The sequence below is a fragment of the Glycine max genome, chromosome 10 (assembly GCF_000004515.6).
Source record: "Glycine max cultivar Williams 82 chromosome 10, Glycine_max_v4.0, whole genome shotgun sequence".
In the NCBI taxonomy this organism is placed as follows: domain Eukaryota; kingdom Viridiplantae; phylum Streptophyta; class Magnoliopsida; order Fabales; family Fabaceae; genus Glycine; species Glycine max.
The window spans coordinates 16,526,014-16,537,207 of NC_038246.2; the positions used below are offsets into that span (position 1 = coordinate 16,526,014).

At 36.0% G+C, this 11,194-nt stretch overlaps 1 non-coding gene across 1 annotated transcript; it reads right to left on the minus strand.

Annotated features, from left to right (window-relative positions):
- Positions 1 to 391: 391 nt before the first annotated feature.
- LOC112998203 (small nucleolar RNA R71) lies at positions 392 to 498 on the minus strand. The gene has a single exon (XR_003263243.1). It is a non-coding gene; the product is annotated as a small nucleolar RNA R71 (small nucleolar RNA).
- Between the last annotated feature and the right edge of the window lie 10,696 nt (positions 499 to 11,194).

Below are 11,194 nucleotides of genomic sequence, written 5' to 3' on the forward strand. Positions count from 1 at the left end.
ACATTTTGAGAACATGGCACAACCTCCACCCCGTGAGAGGACTCTAAGGGAAATGGCTGCACCTGATTTCACCTACGAAAGCTTGTGCATCCAATACCCTGATGAGGATGTCCCATATGTTCTTAAAACTGGACTAATCTATTTGCTTCCAAAGTTTCATGGCCTTGCAGGTGAAGACCCACACAAACATCTGAAAGAATTCCATATTGTCTGCTCCACCATGAAACCCCCAGATGCCCAGGAGGATCACATATTTCAGAAGGCCTTTCCTCATTCTTTAGAGGGAGTGGCAAATGACTGGCTTTATTACCTTGCTCCATAGTCCATCACGAGCTGGGATGACCTCAAGAGAGTGTTCTTAGAAAAAAATTTCCCTAATTCCAGGACCACGACCATCAGAAAGGATATTTCAGGCATTAGACAACTCAGTGGAGAGAGCCTATATGAATACTAGGAGAGATTTAAAATATTATGTGCCAGTTGCCCTCACCACCAGATTTCAGAGCAGCTTCTTCTCCAATATTTTTATGAAGGACTCAGTAACATGGAGAGAAGTATGATAGATGCTGCCAGTGGTGGAGCCCTTGGAGACATGACTCCTACTGAAGCCAGAAATTTAATTAATAAGATGGCTTCCAACTCCCAGCAATTCAGTACTAGAAATGATGCTATTGTCATTAGAGGAGTGCATGAAGTAGCCACAAATTCATCTTCATCAGGTGAGACTAAGAAGCTTGAAGGTAAACTAGATTCCTTGGTTAACCTGGTAACCCAACTGGCCATGAATAAAAAATATGCACCTGTCGCCAGACTCTGTGGTTTATGCTCCTCTGCCAACCACCACACAGACCTTTTCCTTCTATGCAACAATCTGAAGCAATTGAACAGCCTGAAGCTTATGCTGCAAACATCTACAACAGACCTCCTCAACCTCAACAGGAAAATCAGCCATAATAGAACAATTATGACCTCTCCAGCAATAGGTACAATCCCGGGTGGAGGAATCATCCCAACCTTAGATGGTCGAATCCTTCACAACAGCAGCAACAACAACAACAGCCTTATTTTCAAAATGCTACTAGCCCAAGCAGACCATACGTTCCTCCACCAATCCGGAAGCAACAACAGCAACAGCCCCAGAAATAACAAACAGTTGAGGCCCCTCCGCAACCTTCCCTTGAAGAACTTGTGAGGCAAATGACTATGCAAAACATGCAGTTTCAATAAGAGACCAGAGCCTCCATTCAGATGGGACAATTGGCTACACAATTAAATCAACAACAGTCCCAGAATTCTGACAGATTACCTTCTCAATCTGTCCAGAATCCCAAAAATGTGAGTGCCATTGCATTGAGGTCGGGAAAGGAGTGTCAAGAACCTCAACCAGCAACATCTTCCTCATCTGCAAATGAACCTGCCCAACTTCACTCTACTCCAGAAAAAGATGATGACAAAAATCTAAATAGTAAGTTACCTAACAATTTCTATGCAGGTGAATCTAAAGAGAAGCAGCATATCCCTCTTCCATTCCCTCCAAGAGCAATTTCCAACAAAAAAATGGAAGAGGTAGAGAAGGAGATCTTGGAAACATTTAGAAAAGTAGAGGTAAACATACCTTTGTTGGATGCAATAAAGCAAATTCCAAGATATGCTAAATTCTTGAAGGAGTTGTGCACTAATAAGCGGAAGCTTAAAGGAAGTGAAAGAATTAGTATGGGCAGAAATGTTTCTGCATTGATTGGTAAATTTGTTCCCCAAATCCCTGAAAAATGTAAAGATCCAGGTATATTAGGCATACCTTGTATCATAGGGAACAGTAAGTTTGACAATGCCATGCAAGATTTAGGAGCTTCTGTTAGTGTTATGCCTATGTCTATTTTTAATTCTCTATCTCTTGGTCCCTTGCAGTCAACTAATGTGGTAATTCATTTAGCTAATGTAGAAGCAAAGCTTCATGGTGAATCAAGGGTGATTCAAAGGTGTTTTGATGATAACAATAATGATAACAAAAGATAATGACAAAGGTGATGACAAAAAGCTCAAAGATCAATCAAAGAACAACTCAAGTGAATCAAGAACAATTTAAGAGTTCAAGATAGAATCAAGAAGAATTCAAGACTCAAGAGGAAAGTTAAGAGTCAAGAATCAAGATTCAAGGTTCAAGATCTCAAGACTCAAGACTCAAGATTTAAGAATCAAGAGAAGGCTTAATCAAGATAAGTATGAAAAGTTTTTCTCAAAAATTGAGTAGCACATGATTTTTCACAAAACATGTTTACCAAAGAGTTTTTACTCTCTGGTAATCGATTACCAGATTTCTGTAATCTATTACCAGTAGCAAAATGTTTTTGAAAATGTTTTCAAATTGAATTTACAACGTTCCAATTAATTTCAAAAAGCTGTAATCGATTACAATGTTTTGGTAATCGATTACCAGTGCCTTTGAACGTTGAAATTCAAATTCAAATGTGAAGAGTCATATCCTTTCACATAAAAGCTTTGTGTAATCGATTACACTTATTTGGTAATCGATTACCAGTGACTGTTTCTGAATAAATCAAAAGATGTAACTCTTCAAAAAGGTTTTGACTTTTTCAAATTGGTTTTAAGTTTTTCTAAAAGTTATAACTCTTCTAAATGGTCTTCTAGACCAGACATGAAGAGTCTATAAAAGCAAAGGCTTTGTTTTGCATTTTGAATCATTCATTCATTCAATTCTTCTTTGTACCAAAAGCTTTCCAAAGTTTTCTGGTTTTCTAAACCTTGAAAACTTGTGCTATTCATCTTTTCATTATCTTCTCCCTTTGCCAAAAAGAATTCGTCAAGGACTAACCGCCTGAATTCTTTTTGTGTCTCTCTTCTCCCTTTTCCAAAAGAACAAAGGACAAACCGCCTGAATTCTTTTGTGTCTCCCTTCTCCCTTGTCAAAGAATTCAAAACGACACAGTCTGAGAATTCTTTTGATTCTTCCCATTCCCTAATACAAAAGTATTCAAAGGACTAACCGCCTGAGAATTCTTTTGTATCCCCATTCACAAAGTATCAAAGGTTTAACAGCCTGAGATCTTTGTCTTAACACATTGGAGGGTACATCCTTTGTGGTACAAGTAGAGGGTACATCTACTTGGGTTTGACTGAGAACAAGAGAGGGTACAACTCTTGTGGATCAGTTCTAGTGGAGGGTACATCCACTAGGTTCAAAGAGAACAAGGGAGGGTACATCCCTTGTGGATCTTTGCTTGTAAAAGGATTTTTACAAGGTTGAAAGAAATCTCAAGGACCACAGGTCGCTTGGGGACTAGATGTAGGCACGGGTTGTTGCCGAACCAGTATAAAAACTCTTGTGTGTTTGTTTCCTTCTTCCCTACTCTTTTACTTTCCGCTGTGCATTTAATTTCCGTTGTGCATTTAATTTCCGCTTTTACTTTCTGTTAAGTTTCTCTTGTACTCCATATTCTCTTAACAATATAAGTAAAAGCCTTAGAAGAGTAATTTTTTAATTAGTAAAGGTTTAGGAATAATTAATTCAACCCCCCCTTCTTAATTATTCAGAGGCCACTCGATCCAACAGCTAATAGAAGTGTTGCCTATCTTGCTGGTTTCATAGAGGATATCTTAGTTAGAGTTGGTGAACTGATTTTCCCTATTGATTTTTATATTTTGAATATGGAGGAGGGATTTTCTAAAGGATCAGTTCCCATCACTCTAGGCAGACCTTTTATGAAAACTGCTAGAACTAAGATAGATGTATATGCAGGCACACTATCTATGGATTTTGGTGATATAACTGTTCATTTTAATATTCTTGATGCTATGAAACACCCATATGAAGATCTTTCTATATTTCGTGTTGAAATAATTGACCATATTGTTAATGAATACATGACTGATCTTCATTCTAATCTGCATGCCTGTCACTCTTCATGCATTGAATCTGAATTTGTACCTGATCATATGTCTGAATTTGATGCTAAGAGTGAATCTGAAATTGATATTGATTACATGTCTAGTGATATTTTACCTCTTGAGATTGATTTCATAAAGTCAGATAGAACTAAGCATGTTTCAAGAAGTACACATACTTCTGACTTTCTTTATGAGGTACAGGCTGAGAAACCATCTCTTTCTACCACTATCCAGCCGGCCACACCAGAATTGAAGCTTCTACCATCAAATTTAAAATATGCTTACTTGGATGATGGCAAAAGTTTTCCAGTAATTATATCTGCCTCCCTTGCTGATGAGCAAGAGGAGAGGCTGTTAACAGTTCTCAAGAAGCATAAAAAGGCTATAGGCTGGACCCTGATGGACATTCCTGGTATTAGCCCATCCACATGAAAGCATCGAATAAATTTAGAGGATGAGGCTAAACCAGTAAGACAGCCATAGAGAAGACTCAACCCGGTGATTCTTGATGTAGTGAAGAAGGAGGTAACCAAGCTTTTGCAAGCTGGAATCATTTATCCTATTTTCGACAGCCAATGGGTGAGCCCCATTCAGGTAGTCCCAAAGAAAACCGGCCTCACCGTGATAAAAAATGAGAAGGAGGAGTTGATTCCTACTCGGGTGCAGAAAAGTTGGAGAGTTTGCATCGACTATAGTAGGCTAAACCAGGTTACCAAAAAGGACCATTTTCCACTGCATTCATTGACCAGATGCTTGAACACCTGGCAGGTAAATCTCATTACTGTTTCCTTGATGGTTTTTCTGGTTATATGCAAATCACTATTGCTTTTGAGGATCAGGAAAAGACTACATTCACCTGCCCCTTCGGCACTTCTGCCTATAGGAGGATGCCTTTCGGCTTGTGCAATGCCCCTGGTACCTTCCAGCGGTGCATGATTAGTATTTTTAGTGATTTTTTAGAAAATTGCATAGAGGTATTTATGGATGATTTCACTGTATATGGATCCTCTTTTAATGATTGTTTGGATAGTCTGGAAAAGGTTTTGAATAGATGCACTGAAACTAACATTGTTCTAAATTTTGAAAAATGTCATTTTATGGTTGAGCAAGGTATATTTTTAGGCCACATTATTTCCAATAAGGGCATTGAAGTAGATCCTACAAAAATTTCTGTTATTTCACAATTGTCTTACCCCTCTTGCATGCGAGAGGTTCGATCTTTTCTTGGTCATGCAGGATTCTACAGGCGCTTTATAAAAGATTTTAGAAGGGTAGCCCTTCCACAATCCAACTTGTTGCAAAAGGAGGTGGAGTTTGACTTTAATGATAAATGCAAAGAGGCCTTTCATTGCCTCAAAAGAGCACTGACTACCACCCCTATCATTTAGGCACCTGATTGGATAACCCCATATGAGCTAATGTGCGATGCATCCAATTACACATTGGGGGTTGTCCTTGCTCAAAAGATCTCCTTACTTCAGCTTACTTATTTTCCACCATGACTTAGGGAGTTTTTCTTTTCCTATCTCCTCCTTTGCTTTTATTACATTTGCTCGATTCTATTTGATGGTTTAATTGCTTTTAATCTTTTAATTGTGCTACATTGAGGACAATGTGTTGTTTAAGTATGGGGGGGGAGTGTTCTTTGGTTTTGGTTTTGCTAGTTTTGTTTGTGTTAAATTTGTTAGTTTTGTTAGTTTTGTTGGGTTTCTAGTTTAATATTTTAGGTCAATTATGTTTGCATGTACAACTTTGCATATTTTTATTTGAATTATAGGATATGTTCAAGAAATGGGTAATTGTTCTGAAAATAAAAGTCTCTTGAAATTTTGTGATTTGAAATCCTTGTTTTTCCTCTACATGTCATGATAATTTTGAAAGCTCAATTTGAAAGTGATAAGTTTACCTTTGTGAGAATTTGAGCCATCCATCATCATAATATTTTGGTGTGTTTTGCCCCATTGATTGCTTGCACAATAGCCTTGGCTTGATTCTTGTTGATGCTTCCTAATTCACATGCATATTTGGAAATGATTTAGGCAATTTTGTTCTTATAAGCTTCTAGCCAAATGGACTTACCTTGAATTAATTCCTTTGATAGCCCCTTTGAGCCTATGTTCCCCTTTCTTTGTTTTGAAGCTCATTACAAGCCTTAAGTGAAAAACCATGATATCACCTTACCCTTAAGGAATTTTGGAGCTTTGGAATTGTTTTGGGAATAAGTTGGGAATAAGTGTGGGGGGTATGTTTCATTGAAAGATATAATTTTTGGCCATGGTTAATGTTTTATTTTGGCCATGCTTGATGTATCTGTATATTGCTTAGTTCTTGCTCTAATCTTCAAATTCGTACTATTCAGAAAAAAAAAAGAGAAAAAAAATTGAAAAAAAAAAATTATTGCCACAAATTTTGCAAATTCTTACTGTTCAAAAAAAAAAAGAAGAAGAATAGAAGTGAAATTGAATAAATGAGGTCTTGTTATGAGGACTTGATTTAGGAGCCTTGGTTGATTTTGTTGATATTAGAGGGTTTGGGTTTACTACTTGTGCTTAATTTCCACTTATTTCCCATAGCTCCTCTATTCCTTTGGGATTTAGCAACTTATTCCATATTTTTTTCCCTACCTTGTCCTTGGCCCCATTACAACCTTTAAAGTCCTTTTGATCCTCATGTGCATGTGTTTGTCAAGTTATTTGTCAATTTTAGAATTTTGCTAAGTCTATGTGATGTTTGTTTTCATGGGTGCTTCGAGAGTAAACAGTAGCCTAGACACTTGAGAGATAGAGTGTATATCTTGTAAGGCTTAATCATTTTTTATTATTGAGCTGATTAACTATTTTTCCATGATTGGGTTGCTTGGATGATTTTTCTCTTCATGTTAGATGTTACCCATTTCATTCATTCCTTGATGTTCATTGAGAAATATGTAAATGTTTTTGTTTTTCTCTCTTTGATATCCTTGGATTTTGTTCTTTATTTCATTTGGCCCAGGAGTGCAAAAGGCTAAGTATGGGGGTTTTGATGTGTCATTATTTTCTCCTATTTCTTAACCCTTTTTGCACCATTTTAAGTACTAATTAGTCTTAATTGTCAAATTAATTAGGCAGTTTTATTATTTGGGCCCATTCAGCTAATTTGATGTTTTTAATCTAATTTTAGGAATTAATGAAGCATTGAGCTTGAATCCAGAATTGGACTTGGACTTGGACTTGAAGATGGGCAGACTATTTTATTCTACAAAATTAGATCTTATCTTATCTTATCTAGATATTATTTAGATTTGATCTCATCTAGATATTATTTCATCTAGATCTTATCTTATCTTATTTTATCTAGATTTGATTTTATTTTATTTATGGGCTTGGATTTAAAACAGATTTGTAAGTTTTGGGGCTGGAAAACTATATAGCAGCACCAAGGTTCTAGTTATGGCCCCTCTCTTCTCTTTCTCCTTTATTTTTCGTTTTTACAATTCCAGTTCTGACTTTTAGTTTTATCAATAAAATTTCTTTCTTCAATCTATAATTTCGTTCTCTATTGATTAATGGAAGGCTAAGTCCCCAGCGTTGTTTTCTCTTGAGGATCAAGCACAGTTCTCTTTGAGGTTCTATTATTATTGTTAAATTTTGTTCAGTTTTTTTTTCCTCTTCACTAATTACTCTGAATTTGTTGCTATTAATTCATGCATGCTTAGTGCTTGATTAATTGTCTCTGCGCTTAATTTACGTTCATGCTTAATGATCGTTTATGAATAATTGGTGTATGTGATGCTTAATCACATAATGAATGCCTTATGTTGAATTTCGCTTAGTAATTTAATCTAGGGTTGGATTAAGTGGTTGAACTGAATAAGGATAAACTCTCGTAACCTAGGACAAGAGACTTGCTTGTAAATCAAGGGGAAGCAACGTATTTTAATTCTGATATTTTCTAATTCCATTTTACTCGATGTTTAATTTGCAAAAGCAAACAACCCCCCCCCCCCCCCCCTCAATTTGTTACCATTTTCCTACTATTTGTTATGAACATTTGGTGTATCATTGCTCGTTGGGAAATGACCTAGGATCACTTCCTAGTTACTACATTTTAATGTTTATTTGATTCAGGTACGGCCTCGATCAATCGGGTATAATCTTTGTACCCTTATGTATCCCTCTTGATATTATATATGTAATCTTTTCTACCCAAATATCACTTGAGATCGTTTCAAGGTCCAACGCCTTAATGACTCTTTGTTTGCAATTAAAAAAAATCTTTCAAAAAAAAAAAACAAAATCAATTCAACACCCAAACATTCTTACTTAAAGAACTACGTAGGTCTAATTTTCTCATTGCACCTGAAGATACGTAAGAGTAAGGACAGCCCCTTGTCGATTAAAAAAAATAATAAAAAAAGGGAAAATAAATAATTTTGAAATCACGTTTTGCACACTTGATTAAAGGTTGTTGTCCCTTGTGATAGGCATGTGGGGTGCTAATACCTTCCCTATGCATAAACAATTCCCGAGCCCTTCTTTCCAAAATTCGCATACCACTTTTTAGTTTTTCTAACGTTTTCCTCGAATAAACGTTGGTGGCGACTCCCACTCATTTTCTCCCTAGGAGACGAACGTGCTTTCTTTTATTTGCTTTCGTCGTCCCTCGCAAGGTAGGTTGCGACAGGTTAAAATTAATTTTGAAGTACAATAATTTATGTTGGACGTTTTTATCCTGAAAGAAAGTTTGATGTAAAACTTAATACAAACTTTTCAACTTAACTCAATTGTTGTTTTTCATCACTTCTAGTCAAAATATGATTTAGAGGGGGAAAATCAATTTTAAATTTACCTCACAATAATAAAACATCCTAATCTTCACTAGTCACGTTCAAGACAAGGGAAAAATCAATTCTAATACTTCCCACCGAGATATCAAACAAAATTTGAAATTGTTTTACCTTACCCAATAGCAACAATAATGAGAGGGAAAAACTATGAAAGGGAATGCAGCTGTCATGCTTGAAGTATTAGGGATACTTTTGGGAAATATGGTGGTAAATATGCAAGAGTTTCCCTCCTAGTTGGATCTGCTAGATTGGCTATTAGGGATACTTTTGGAATATAAACAAGAATGATGTCTCAAACAAAAAATAGGAAGATTCATTGAAGTAGTTCACAATATTGCCCGGAAAGGTCAAGTTAACCAAATACCTGTTTAATAGATTCCTATGAATAACATTCCTAGAGTACTATTCTAATTTCTAAGGAATGAAAAACTAACTCTTAAGCCAAATGCACCCTAAAAGTAACTTACACAAGCCAAAAAAATAAAAAATATTTTAAAAAATTAAATCAATAATTCTCACTTTCAACAACCCAAGAAGTATTCATGGCATTGTAGGGATTCAATTTAATCAACCTAATTTGATTCTAACAAATAATCATCAATCCTAACCACATGCTTTATATCCATGTAGAGAGAAATCACTGCATAAAGATGAATAAAACCCCATTGTGTTCTCATACTCAAAATCATGATGAAAACTAAATGCAGAAGCGTACCTGGATTAGCCATAATGGAATGATGAAAGGTTGATGAGGATCAAGATTGGTTTTATGACCTTCCAAATGTAGAGAGTCATTTTTCTTCTTTGAATTTTTCTCTTCTAATAGGGATAAAGAGAACAGAAAAGCAAAAACGTTTGTCGCTCCTCTCTACAAATGGGGACTATAACCTCTCATCAGTTACCCCAAATTTGATAATTATACTTTGGTCCCTCATCACACAATTAGCCTTTCATGACATATATGCCCTTAGCCATAATTTTATATTGATTAGACCACTTTAATATTTTGCCTAATAAAATAATGGTCCTAATTCATTCAATTATGTGATATATATATATATATATATGACCCAAAATTGCTAACAATCTCCCACTGGTCACAAATATATATATCCCTATAATCCTTATAAATGTGTTATATATATACATTACCTGCCTTGAGCATATTCCAAAAATATTATCCATTGATTACATCAGCACGTAGAACCAAAGCAATTTTCATTGTATCAATCACAACTAAACCCACCAATGATCACTAGTGTTGACAGAATCATATGACATAGACTCATCATGAAATGTGTAGCATGAAAATTACGTGAAGGTGGCCTGTACACGTCTATTTTCAACTGGTCCTACTTTACCTCAATGAGATCATTTAATAACCTTAATGTACAAAGTGTAATAACTGAATAATAAAACACACACACACACACACACACACACACACACACACACACACACATATATATATATATAACCAAATATATCCAAAAGTCAATGTATGCATACATAAAATCTAACATAGAGCATAAAATACATAAAAGTGACTAACTCCCACTAAACCAAAGATTCCTCGAACTGTAAAACACCCATGTGAGCAACATGCTCATGAAAGACCTTGGGTGGAAGTCCCTTAGTAAGAGGATCTACTATCATAGAGTTTGTCCCAAAGTGTTCTATGGAAATTTGTCCACTCTGTACCTTTTCCTTAACAACTAGGAACTTGATGTCAATATGCTTCAACTTGGTCGAGCTCCTATTTTTGTTAGAATACAATACATCTAATTTATTGTCACAATATAACTTATGTGGTCTTTCAATTCCTTCCACAATTTGCAGCCCCATGACAAAATTTCTCAACCATATTCCATGATTTGATGCCTCACAGCATATCACAGATTTTTCCGCCATAATGGATGAAGTAGTAAGGGTTTTCTTGGCACTACGCCAAGAAACCGCACCACCGGCTAACATGAAAATGTAACCTGAAGTGGATCTCAAACTATCTAGGCATCCTGCAAAATCCGAGTCAAAATATCCAGTGATCTCCAACTGATCTGACCTCTTGTATGTGAGCATATAATAATTTGTTCTCTTCAAATACCTAATAACTCTTTTGGTTTTGTTAGTGCTTAGCTCTACTGAGCTTTAAAAGATTGGCTAAAATTTTGTTAAAACATAAGCACTTAGACATTGAAGGAAAGCTGGAGTTGCTGCACATGATGTCTAACATTATGTCAAGGAATCAGATCGGGCTGCACAATGCACAAGGCAAGATAAAATGTCAAATGAAGAATTGAAGCTGCAGGATCCACGATGTCGGATACAATGTCCAGGACATCCTGCCCGAAAATACTGGACACATAAATCTGTTATATCTTTAACAGATTGTGCAGGATCCACGATGTCGGATACAATGTCCAGGACATCCTGCCCGAAAATACTGGACACATAAATCTGTTA